We start from the raw sequence: 13,649 nt of genomic DNA, 5'->3' as shown, positions 1-13,649 counted from the left end.
ATTACAGACTTCTCTTTGTACAGTCGATGAAGTATAATAACAAGTACCGACATTGTTATCCGAGTAGATACGCACGAAAATTAGAGCCGCGAAATTTTCTCACTGACAGTCTTTCTCAAAAAGAAAGTCTCTTTCTTTCTTTCTTTTCCTCTCTCTCTCTCTCTCTCTCTATCATTTTCTCATTGAGAAAAGAGAGAGATCGTAGAAGAAAGAAAAGAGAAAAATATACGACGACAAAACTCCGTCGTTTCAGTTACATCCTATTACGATTTATTATTTACATTCACCGACGATCGCACGTGGCTCGGTTCACCTTCGATGTCCTGTCAAAGGGCAACATTACCATTTCGCAAGACCGATACATATGTGAAAATAATATTTCCTTCGTTTTGCCGATATCAGAGACGACGACGTCTTTATCGTTTCAACGACGACCGTCTTCAAACAGAAAGACAGATTTTACCAACAGAACGGTTTTGCGAGTCTTTACTTATAAGATCGAAAGAAACAGACGATAGACAGACGGGCCTTTTAATTTGCGAACATGGACGACGATCGTAGTTGGTGGTCTTACGTCGGTCGAAGTTAAAGAAATCAAAGAGAAAGAAAGAAGGAATTGATTGTAAAAACGATAGAAAGAAATGGATAAACAGTTACTTATTAATAAAAACTAAACAGACAATTTTAAAATTTATATAGAAACATCGTTTAAATTATAAAATCATTATCTACGTCCTATATATATATATATATTATTTATTTTATTTATATATTAATTTAAGCATAAACATATAATTACTAATAAATTAATAAATATATTTTTTGTATCGTTTCTCGCGTTAATTGATATCATTAACATATAATATAATTGATATCAGCAACATAAAATTACAAATCGAATAAAAAAGGACGGAACGCAATGCTCTCCGTATAATGTTGGATGTAAAAAAGACAAAAAGAAGAATAGAAAAAAAAAAGAAAAGAAAAATGAAAAGAAAAAAATACACACACACATATATATATATATATAATAAAAAAGATTCGACGCTATCAGCCACTGACCTGAACACATCGCTGTTCGTTTGATTATACGTTGCATCAGAGATCGTAGCACCGTTCGAGGGAAGCCCTTCCTCTTTCTCCTCTCTCGCTGTGAAAATTACGGCAATATAGGTACGTAGCTCGAACACCCTCTCTCTCTCTCTCTCCCTCTCTCTCTTTCGCTCACACGAAGAAGGTCCCCTCTTTGATGCAATGGCCTACACTCGAGAAAAGACCTTCTTTACGCTCGAGCATAGCTCCTCGTCCGGGTTCTCCTCGCTTCCTGGATAATTTGAGCCCTTTTATATTACGCGTACGATGCGTCGTCGTCTTCGTTGTCGTCTTCTTCTTATTATTCTTTTTCTCCTTCTTTTTCTTCTTCTCCTTCTTCTTCTTCTTCTCTCTCTTTCTCTGCTTCATGGTTGTTGTCAGTGGGCGTACATACGTCGTGGCCCGCGTGGGGCCACGCGAAGAAAAATCACAGTCCTCCCTGTTATACTCATGTGCGTCCTGGTGCGTGAGCGTTGTTCGTTTTATGAAACGCGAACGTCAGTGTCCTCTCGAATAACCTTGCTAATGAGAGACTTTTCCCCCTCTCTCTCTTTTTCATTCCTATTTACTTTCGTACTATTTGAGATAGCGTAAGCTTCTATCGGGATATATTTATTTACATCTTTTTGTTTACCACACACATCTTGAAAAACCTTCTCGTATAAGCAATGTTCCCGATCAATGAAAATCCTTCATTCCTTCTTCATCCGAGGTCCCGTTCACAGCCCTCTTCTTCTTCTTCTCTACCGTTTCATTACCAGAGGGAATAAAATGTAGATTTTTCGTATTTCGCGAAAGTAGGATCTAAAAGAAGAGTAAGGAGCGTAAAGATGTATGTGTGTGTGTGTGTGAGAGAGAAAGAAAGAGAGAGAGAGAGAGAAAGAGAGATGTTCAAAGTATCTCCGGTGGCTTTGAAGATGGCAATGTTCTTTGTTCTGGTTTCGTTTCTTTCAAAAAAAAGGGTCGATGAAAGGATTGAAAAAGGGTCTAACAAAGGTGATGGGCGTGTATGGGCTGTATCCGCGCGCCTTCCCTTTTTCGAAGCTCGGTATTCAGCGTTTCGCAAACATGCGATCAAAATGAATACATTGTGATTCATGCGAAGGTTAACGTCCTGGCTTATACAACAAACGCGTCGCGAATTCATCCCATCCCGTCCCATCGCATCCCACCCCACTCCACCCCCGTTCAACAAGACTGCTAATTTTTCCAAGATATTATTTACAAGCGTGCTGGTTAATAGCACTAGCACGGGAACTTCCATCCTTCGATATACCTCGAGCAAGACGTGCTATCAACTTTTTTCTTGCATACACACAATATATATATATATATGTGTGTGTATGTATGTATGTATATATGTATGTTTATGTATATATGAACACGCGCGTTACGCTGTTTTAAACTTAATTTTGATAATATCGGTGATTGTCTGACCGGAAGGATACTTCTTTTTCTTTCTCTTTTTTTTTGTCGGTATGTCTATAATATCTCTTTAAATGTGAATGACCGATGAAAAGAGGACTCGATTATTTATTTATATTAGTATACAGATTTATCAAATCTTCTAAACAATGAAAGTTATCATCAATTTTCTTTTCAAAAAGATCAGAAATATATAAGTCGTAATTCATATTGTCAACAATTTATTCATCCTACTTGCTGCCATGGTATTTGTAAAAATCAATTTTCACATAACGTTATATTCATTTAATACTACAATATTAAAAGATATATAGATACATATTTAAATGAACAGTATTAACGTGATTTTTACAATGATAACTTTTAAGGATCAAAAAATAATATAAATTTATATTTGCAATATATTTATTAAAAACTTTATAAAATCTTCATGTGATCAAAACAGAAACAATAAAAAAGTACAGTAAAATAAAATAAAATAAAATAAAATAAAATAAAATTGGATCACAGTACGATAGCTATATTCCATTTTGTGGTAGCACGTTCTCAAGTTCCTTTAATTAATGTTTGTTCGTTAAAATCGTTAAGTAGCGTTGTGCAGGGAGGATAGAAGGATAGGGGGTTAAGGGTAAGGGGTGGAGAGGGTGGAAGGTATGCGCGAAAGTGGAATAACCTTTCGTCTTGTCTCTGAAAGACGGTGCTACTTGGTGGAAAAGAAGGTTTACCCAGGTGGCTCCTCTTTGCTGTACGGAGAGCAAAGCCTAATTAAAGGGAAGCTGCGGCCATCGCAGAAAAGATTAAACTCTCTGCGCTCCTCGAAGTAGTAGCACTCAGGGTTGTAAAAGAGAAAGAGAGAAAGAGAGAAAGATAGATAGACAGAAAGAGAGAAAGAGAGAGAGAGAGAGAGAGAGAGAGAGAGAGAGAGAGAGAGAGAGAGAGAGAACGTGCCGGGCAGCCTAATGGAGCCACGATGACATCTCCTATCTCAGCCTATCCCTCCTTCGTAATTATCCGACATTACTGGGCTCGGCTGATCGTAACTCGAGTCATCGGGAGACAACTTGTAATATCTTGTCTCGTAATATTCATTAAGCTACGAGCATTACGAGAAAGAGAGAGAGAGAGAGAAAGAAATAGGGTGAAAGCATTCGTCGTTTAAAACGACGGAGAGACACGGAATCCGCGCTACCGTTTTACACCAAAGAGTACTATACTACTAGGTAGTAGTAACGTATGGAGAAAGGATAGAAGCTTGCTTTTAGATCGTCCTACGTATCACGTTACGATGTCTGGTAACGAGATCATCCTTAACGTCTACGCTCGTTTATGGTATACTAGAGAGTAAGAGATAGATATATAGAAAAAGAGAGAGAAAGGAAGAGAGAGAAATATATAGAAGGACTTAAAAGTCGACTTCCAGAAAATCCTTCAGAATAGGCGCGAAAAGGTAAACGACCTTTCCCTTTCTGGAAAATTGTCTTAATTATAATCGCATTAGTTCTCTCATACTCGTCAAAGTACGGTAAAATCTCGATATCTTGAAAACTATCGAGAATCGAGCAAAGAAATAAGACTTAACGTTGCTCTCTGTATATCATCATCATCATCACTATCATCATCGTCGTCGTAATTGCCGTCGTTGTCGTCGTCACGACGGAGTTGCATGAGGAATGGCCAGCATGAGACTGACCGATCGTTGAATTAATTCGTGGAACGTAACGTAGAACAAAGAGTTACGTCGATAGAGTTCTATACTATCGGTTTCCTTCCACTACTCTACTCTACTATACACTTCGCGAGATTCGCGTTTATCGCTCCTCACGAATGTAACCGTATATCGCGATCCCTTGTTCTCCGTAGCAGGATAATCGAATTCGATCTCGACGATCATGTTGGAAACCGAAGAACCTCGTGGCTGGATCTTCGAGGTCCGGTGGTATATACACTCTCTTTCTCTCTCTCTCTCTCTCTCTCTCTCTCTCTTACTCTCTGAAAGCAGGAGGCACTCCGTTTACAAGAGCAATCGAAGCGTGTCCCTTCTCTTTCTCTCTTTCTCTTTCTCTTTCTCTTTCTCTCTCCTACCTAGCTCTTCGTGGTGTTCCGCGTGCGCTTTGACCGTGACCACGAAGCGTGGCGGTCGTGCGTGTGTCACTCGATGACTCCTGGCCCTACGGATCGTTCTCCTACTCCGCCCAGAACGTGCACGCGTTGCCTTCCTCCGCCAGGCCTGGTGGTTGCTATCTTCTAACTTCACCTTGGATCCTCGCTCTACTTTCCCTCCCTCTTCTTCACCTCAAAAAAAAAAATAGAACATTTTTGCAATTCCTCTTTCACTCGGTGCATCAAAACGTTTCGTCGTTAACAATCTTCTTGATGATGACGAAAGTGAACGCTAAGAATGAAATTGTTCGAGATTTAAAAAAAGAAAAATATTGAACGGAAAACTCAAATGAATTTATTCTCTCTCTCTCATTCTTTATCTTTCTCTCTCTACGTATATATTTATCTCTCTCTAACGCGTTTACGAAGAAATTGTTAAAGGAAGGAGAAAGAGAGAAAAGATGGTAAAGAAGCTACGGCACGCGTACACGTAACTCGTTCCTCGGCACGGCGCCTGCCGCCGCCCGTAATTTCAGCTAACCCCAAAGGCTGACCTCGCACATGGGCCGACAGAAAGAGAGAGAGAGAGAGAGACAGAAAGATAGAAAAAGAGAGAGATAGAGAAAAAGAGAGAAAGAGAAAGAAAGAGAGAGAGAGAGAGTCGCGTCACGTCACGTCAGTTCAGAATGCTGGCAATAATTGCGGACTCTCGGGTACCGCGAAAGAGAAGAAGACGAGAGAAAAGGAGAGAGTAAGAGAGTGAGTGCGAGAGAAATAGAGAGATAGAGAGAGAAACAGAGATAGAGAAAGAGAGAGAGAGAGAAGGAGAGAGAAAGAGAGAGGTGGAAGGCCATGTGGCGAACAGTAGCTGCACGTCGAGAGACCTACCGAGCGAGCCGACCCCGGAGTCATCCACCCCTGAAGGAGAGGAGTCGTCGGTAGCCACTACCGTCTCCGGAACGACTGCCACTGCTTCTGCCGCATCATCGGACCACACTTTATTCATCTAACGTGCGCGCGTCTTCAACGTCTTATTTCTTGAAGAAAATTATATCATTTCTCATCGGGAATTTTCTACGTTCTATTTTAATCTTTTTCTTTTCATTTTCTTCAGACGTTAAAGAATTATCGTCGAAGATTATTCTCCTATTGGACATCTTAAAAGGATCTTATTTATCAGCTGTGAATTATACAACAAGTACAAATTGACGCGAGAAATATCGAAAGTGAAATTATTGTTTTTCTTATACTTGCACGTCGCTCTCGCGTTATATTTGCAAATCAAGTCGTTGTTTAAGATTGAATCTTTTTTTTATTTTTGTTTTTTTTTTCCTCGTTTTCATTCGATACGACAGAATTTGTTCTTCTTCTTCTTCTTCTTCTTTTCTTTCGTCGTATAATCTTCCTCTCTCTTTTTTTTCCTTTTTGAATAAAAAAGATAATATACCTAGTACGACGTAATTTCACTCATGAGAAATAGCACCAACATGATTCTGTTTTTCTTTTTTCTCATTTTCTTTTGACTTTCTTTCATTCCTCTTCCTTCCCTTTTCTCTTCCCTTTTCTTTATTTTTTTTTTCTTTTTTTACGACGAACCTTAAAGGGTTAAAGTAACGTGATCGGTGCTTCCTTCATGATCGGTCAAGTTCAACGACGAAGATAGAAACAGGTAGAAAGAAGTTATAGCTGGATGGAGGCAGCCTCCGGGTCAACAAGAAAGTAATGAACAACTTTCAGAAAGTGGGCAGATAAAACAAGATATTACGGTGGCTGTAAGAAAGGTCCAAGGCTCTTCGCGTAAACGGGTTCGTTCTGTGATGAAGGGGGGTGGGAGGAAAAGAGTAACTGTGAGAAGGAGTGGGGAGAAGAAGGAGGAAGAGAGGAGAGAGAGAGGGGGAAGAGAGGGGGAGGAAAAAAGGGAAAGAAAGATGATCGAAAGAAGGGAGAAGAGGAAGAGGTCGTAGAACGGAGAAAGGAGGAGGAGGAGGAGGAGGAGGTGGAAGGATGCGAAGGGTGGGGGGCGGGGTTCGTGATTCGGCCGTGACTCGGCCGTGACATCGCGATTACGCTCGCACACCTGTGCTCGGCTTTTGACTTAAGACAGCCACTTACTTTAGCAGTCGTCACGTGCTAAGAGAGAAGCTTGCCACGCGTCCACTCTCGCTTCGGAGAATCCTTCGTATAAGATTTTCGTTCGATCGTTGCTTGAAACGAAAGGAAACGAAAGAGAAAAAGAAAGGGAAAAAGAGGTAAAATATCGATCGATGTGTATTTATCAACGTTTAAAGCAAAGTCTTTAATTCAGACGTTGAGACATATTCGAAATTTTTAGAAATTTTTATTCGTTATATTAATTATATTAATTGTATGTATATATGTATATGTGTGTGTGTGTGTGTGTGTGCGCGTGTGTGTGTGTATACATGTATATGTACGATTTTGATGCAAACGTTGAATGCTTTCGATCGAGTTACCGGACTCGTTACAGCTCTCTTATCGCAACGAGATATCACGAAAGTTGCAAGACTTATACGATCAGACGTGACTCGTCAAATGTTCTCAGATTTTACCGATGAATACCGAAAGGGATTCTCAAGAGAGAACGCACGTTCTTCCATAAAAAATAAAATAAAAAAAATAAAAAAATAAAAAATAAAAAACCAACGAAGGAGAAACTTTATCTTTCCCCCTTTCTCTCTCCCTCTCTTTCCGTGGAATTATTTTTAGAATTTTCGTTGTCGACGTGTATACCCGTTGATACAATCAGAGAAATTAGATCGTATATTTATTCGTCGAGCGTGACGCGCGGTCGAGCCGTGCTCGAGAACGCTTGTGGATCGAAACAGAGAGAGAGAGAGAGAGAGAGAGAGAGAGAGAGAGAAAGAAAGAGAGAGAAAGAGGGAGTAATAGTAGTAGAAGCGAGAGGGAAAGAGTGAAGCTGGCGCATGCCACAAGTGTGCCCAACACGGCTCCTATTGGGTTACAACCTGGCACTCTTCTTCGTCGTCGTCTGGTGTAGTATTACGGCGCGTTATGCGACATATTACGCTGTGGAAGCCCTAGGTCCTCCTTCTCTTCCTCTTCCTCCTCCTCGTCCTCGTCTTCGTCCGCGTCCTCCACCCCCATCTCCTCCTCACAATGAGCGCGCATTCTTCGCGTTGCGCGTTTCTACTCGCACGTGAACCTGGAAATACGATGAGAACGCTCGACTCAGAGAAAGAGAGACAGAGAGAGAGAGAGAGAGAGAGAGAGAGAGAGAGAGAGAGAGAGAACGAAAATGAGAACGAAAAGGCTAGCAAGAGTAAGAGAAGAGGGACGAAAGCCGACGAATTAATCCGACTCCGTCATTGTCCCCTCTTTCTACTTCATTGGCACGTTAATTAAGACCGGGCCTGAACTCGGAATTAAAAAAAAAAGAAAAGAAAAAAGAAAAACAAGAGAGAGAGAGAGAGAGAGAAAGAAAGAAAATAGAAGAGGGTCGAAATACATTGACGTTTCCCCTCTCTATCGACTATCTATTACTTCTTTCCACTCTCAATTTGCGCGCGAAATTGAGCGTCTATTAGGCGAAAATGGTTGGTAACGTGAGATGTAGTAGTTGGGAAAGGTACGGTACGATCATCGTAAAAATTCGACGAAATTTGCTCGAGTCTTTTCTCTATCTTTGTCTACCTCTCTCTCTCTCTTATATTTTCACTCTCACTCTCAGACTCAGTCTATTTTTCTCGCCAAATGTGGAACACACAGAGAACGGTGGTTCGCCGCATTATTTCAGTCGAGTTAACGCGCTCGCATCCAACACAATGAGTGGTTACGCAACGCCGCGGTTGAGATAAGAAATCCCGTGGAGTAGTAAAACTCGTTAAATGCGCCTAGGTTGCTCGATTGGTTTTAGTTTTCCATCGAGGTTTTTGAACCGTTGCCGGCGTTCCCGGCACTACTGTGCCGTTGCCACCATACGCCATCGCCATCGCCATCGTCGTCATCGTCGTCGTCGTTGTCGTCGTCGTCGTCGTCGTAGTTGTGCTTGCTGCTCGTTACCGTTCGCGCGAGCACGTTGGATTTCTCGCAAAGAGCATTTATGGCGTGTTCGCAAGAAGGCGGAGTATATACTACGCCTTCGCTATCAGATCGGACTAAGTCCGTGCTGCCGAGTCCACGGTTAAGTGGATAATAGATAATAGCTCGTGGCGAAAAGATATTAAACGAGAGAAAGAGAAAAAGAAAGAGAGAGAGAGAGAGAAAGAAAATGAGAAGAAAGAAAAAAAAAGCAAAGAAAAAAAAAGAAAGAGCGAAGGGATCGGTCAGAGAGATGCAGAAATTAATGTTCACTGAGATTCGTGCTTCGCTAATCGATCTTTCTCTCTCTTTTTCTCTTTCTCTTGACTCCAAAATGAAACTAACAAGGAGAGATGCCTTTTTTTCCTCCTTAAGGGCATATAAGCTTCCGAGAGGAAGAATCATCTTCGTCCACGAGCGGCAAGAGGAAGATAGATAAATAGAGATAGATAGATAAATAGAAAGAGAGAGAGAGAGAAAGAGAGAAGAATGTACGCCGAGATCGAATGCAATGGAGTCAATACGGACAATAGCTCGATAAGTAGATAATAATACATAATATAATAAAAGAGCCAGCAGCTACAGTAGACTCCGTGAGCGGAGGAAGCGTGTGTTGGTAGCACGCGCCACATTGAGCCGCCAATTCAGCCGATTGAGCGGCCTTTAAACGAGAACCTCACCCTACCCCACCCCCTCCTCTTCTTCTCCTTCCTTTTCTCCTTCTTCTTCTTCTTCTCCTTCGTCCTTTTCTCTTCTATGCGGAGTACCCCTCTCTCTTTCTCTTTCTATCAGTCGATCGCGGACAAACGAGTTTTGTCTTTTCCTCTCTCTCTTTCTCTCTCTCTCTCTCTCTCACAGACTCAAAATATAATACAATACCAATTGCGATCTACCATTGTCCGATATAATTGCCAATAATGAAATAGTTATGATCTATCGAACATAAATGGATCTAAGTAGGTAACTGGAATAAGAAATCGATCGAACTATCGAAATGAAATTTTTGTAGATCTCATAGTATCGGAATTGGGATTGAAAATAATCCTTCGATATTCGTTTGGTCGTTGCGATAAACGAAAAGAAGAGATAATAGAAAAGAACATCTCTAAATCACGTTTAACGTGCCGTTTTAACGGACTCGACGTATACAAATCGTTCAAAGCACCGTAATATCTTACCGGCATGGCGAAGATCGAAGGATTCACGAGTTACTCTCTCGCGCACAACGCCCAGTTAAGTCACCTATGCTTTAACACCCCATAACTCATCGGAACCGTGCATACGAGCTCGTCGTTTAAATTACCGAGAGGGCAGTCATACACACGCCATTCTCTCTTCTCTCTCTCTCTCTCTCATGTTGTTCACCCTCTTCTGTCATTCTCTCTTCGCCCGGCAGTCTTTACCCATAAACGAGACCGCGTATCGCTTTACCCATTATAGAATCCGGCAAGTTTCCGTCTCGTCGAAGCTGCGAGAGCAAAACAAGCCACCCCCTTTCGTGCGATCCGATTTCCATGGACTTCGTCATCCGCGAGTATCACTGGGTACGTTAACCTTTCTTGTTTGCGAGAGTACCAAGAGAGAAAAGAATGGGGATAGTTTGTTTATCAACGGTGGGACAACGGATAATAGAAGTAGCCTCGTTTCGCTCCTACAATTTTATAAAACGTTTAAAGTTTCAAAACTCAAGAGATGATCTTTAGTTCCGATATCTCGCAGTATTTATACGCTTTATCAACCCCTTCGTTCTTTCCACAAATCGATCTGAAACTCGGTCACGGAAAAGATCGCAGTGGACACGGGAACACGTAGAAACGTCGAATCGATCTGAAGAAACTGAGAGTTGCGATAGTGGTAGTAAATGTTTGCAAGGAAAAAAGAAAAAAGCAAAAGAAAAAGAGAAGAAGAAAAGAGAGAAAACACGGAAACAAATAGAAATAGCGATGGCGTGGGTACGTAAGTACATACATGCAAGGGAAAATAGAGAACGTCGAATGTGTAAAAGCTAAGAAAAAAAAGAAAGAATAAAAGAAAGTAAGAAAGAAAGAAAGGAAGAAAGAAAATGAGAGAAAGAGAAAGAGAAAGAGAAAGAGAAGGAGCACGCAATTACCTGGTGGTAAACGGAAAATAAACTATAAAGGGAGATAGGGACGAAGAGAAAGAGAGAAAGAGAGAGAGAAAAGGAGTAGGGATAAGGTAGAGGGAGGGGGTGGTAGCTTCTGACGGAGGGAATGGGAGGAATAGGAGAAACGCCGTGACGTGTACATGCTTCACTGAGTCGTGTGCAAGGAAGATAGAAACTCGGCGCTGCTAGAGAAAAGAAAGAGAAAGAGGGAGAGAGAGAGAAAGAGAGAGAGAAAGAGAGAGAGAGAGACAGAGAGAGAAGGAGATGCAGAGATTACCATATAATGGTGCCCCGAGGGCGCATAAGCTGCGCCACAACGTAATTTCTTCGTCCCTTTTCAACGAACGGTGGCAACGGTACTCGTGCGCATACACTCTATATATATATATATATAAATATATATATGTATACTATATGTGTGTTCATGTCTATGTGTAAAGGCAAAGTATGCACACGAACGTATTCTCTTCTCTTTCTCTCTTTCTGTTTTCTTCGTCTTTCACACTCGTGACTTCTATGTCTACCCTCTCCACTTCTCTCGACGAGAACTTGTTGCAATGCACGCGTTGCGTTGTCAAGTCAGTCAAATGTAATCCGCCTACTTATATATATGTACATATACATATATAAATATATATATTATATATACATATGTGCGTGTGTATGTGTGTATATGTATATTTGTATGTATATATAATATCTCTTTCCATTCTTCATCTCTGTCGTACTATCGCACACATACAAATAATCGAGATATCATTCTCCAGCTTGGTCGTAGGTGATCGAACAAGAAGCATCCGAAGAGATAATATCTCTTAATCGTATCTGTCTTCAGAAATGCGATAAGTTTCTCGCAAATATTCTCCTCCTGCGAATAAATAATGGATCGGTAGTTCCTTCCGATAGTTCGGTAACTGGAAATCGCAGTGATAAATCCATGAAATAAATTTCGAGCAAAGGAGAGCATGGAAAACGCACGGTCTTTACACTTGTTAAACATCTTCACCGAGATGTCAGTGAGTTGGTGAAAGAGAAAAAGAGAGAGAGAGAGAGAGAGAGAGAGAGAGAGAAAGAGAAAAAGAAAGAGAAAGGGAAGATACAAGAGAACCGACAAAATTATACGATTCCACGCTAATAAAACCCTCATGGATCGTCATCGATCCGAGAACAATACCCGATTGAAAGTCGTCGAGGACCGTGAAACGACGGGAGCAGCGATCGCAAGAGAAGAGGGTGATGAGGATACTGAGGAGGAGGAGGAGGAGGAGGAGGTGATGGTGGTAAAGTGGGGGAGGGGATCGTTGCGTGGGAGTCGCGGTGCACCGGTGTATCTTACCCGTGAGTTACGTCTCACATTTTGACGTCTTCAGGCAGCACGTGACTCGTATATTTACGAGCGTCACATATGCACTCTCGCGAGAATCGAGAGAGGGGAGAGTTTAAAGAGAGGTACGAGAAAGAAAGAAAGAAAGAGAGAGAGGGAGAGAGAGAAGAAAAGAAAGAGAGGGAGAGTCGAGTTAACACACGCCCGTAAATACACCGAGAAGCCTCTCTTCTGCCGATGTTGATGGTGATGGTAGGAGTCCTGTTCGTGTGTAAACTCACTCACGCATCTTTCCAATACGAAAAGAGTAAGAAAGAGAGAGAAAGAGAGAGAGAAAGAAAGAGAGAGAGAGAGAGACACGCGTACGCAAGCAGTGGTGCCCAGCGTGCAACTCTCGCACGAGAAGGCAATGAACTTAACCTCCTCGAGTCTCTCGTATACGTGTACGAAGAGAGACGACGACACAACGCGAACGAAGAAAGGGAGGAGGACGATGTGCCGCGTCCTTACGCGCGTATAAACGCTACGTGTTTATATGCCCCTCTCACTCCGCTCCGTTCCGTCTGCTCTCGTGAAAATCTATTCGGTATATATATTTTTTGTTTTCTTTTTTATCTATTCTCTCCTTTCTCTCTTTTTTTCTAATCTTTTTTTTTTTGCTTTCCCTTCCATCGTTGTTCTTGTACAAAATATGGAAAGTCGTCAAAAATTTTCGATAAAGTTAAATGCAAATGCAATATATTATATCGTTTTATTATAGAGATACTTTTTAGCACGTTCGAAATTTAATTGTTCCACCGGATTCGTTCAGAAAAAAAGAAAGAAGAAGGGAAAATTAAAAAATCAAGGATATCCGGAATGGAATGGAAAATTAACAGAAGAAAGAAAAAACTCCGGTGGGGTAAATAGGTACCTATCTAAATACGATGGATCAGAAAAGACGTATTGCGACACGTGTCACTTGAGTTAAACCACCTTTACCTACTTACATGTATCCACAACGCGGCGCGAATTATAGGAGATGGCTTTTACGAAATATCGAGAAACTTTCGCTCGCTTATGTTAGTATTACATATAGTGTGTTTAACTCTCCTTTATCGTCTAAAAGTCGTCGTAAAGCAACTACCGGGATATATCATTGAGCGGGAGGAGATGGGGAGAGGAGAGGAGGGGAGGAGAGTAGGGGCTTCGTTGGATCGTAAAATAAATCGAATTTTGTCTCCTCTTCATTCCGGTTCTCTTCTCTTCGTCGTCGTCGGATGTTGAAGACGGGACGGGAAGAGACGAGTCGAGTCGAGACGAGACGAAGACCTAACTAGACGATGAATTATCATCCTAACGATGTACGAGATTAACGATAGGATGAACCTTTCCTTCGAGGTCGAGAACGATGAGAGATTTTCAAATGAAAAGAAATAAAGAACATATTAAAAAGAACGAGAGAAATATACACTCTTTCTTTCTCTCTTCTTCTCTTTATCTATCTTATCTATCTATCTATCCATCTGTCTATCTTTCTGTTGT

The 13,649-nt window shown here is 41.3% G+C and overlaps 1 long non-coding RNA gene across 1 annotated transcript; it reads right to left on the bottom strand.

Annotated features, from left to right (window-relative positions):
* Positions 1-838: 838 nt before the first annotated feature.
* LOC127066282 (uncharacterized) lies at positions 839-8,706 on the bottom strand. Its single transcript, XR_007782347.1, has 4 exons — positions 8,363-8,706; positions 5,506-7,801; positions 4,600-4,809; positions 839-1,896 (listed from the first exon to the last, which is right to left on the bottom strand). It is a non-coding gene; the product is annotated as an uncharacterized LOC127066282 (long non-coding RNA).
* Positions 8,707-13,649: the final 4,943 nt, after the last annotated feature.

This window comes from Vespula vulgaris, chromosome 9 (assembly GCF_905475345.1).
Source record: "Vespula vulgaris chromosome 9, iyVesVulg1.1, whole genome shotgun sequence".
NCBI classification, from domain to species: domain Eukaryota; kingdom Metazoa; phylum Arthropoda; class Insecta; order Hymenoptera; family Vespidae; genus Vespula; species Vespula vulgaris.
Note: the sequence above shows the minus strand (reverse complement) of the source record. Positions and strands in the feature narration are given on the sequence as shown.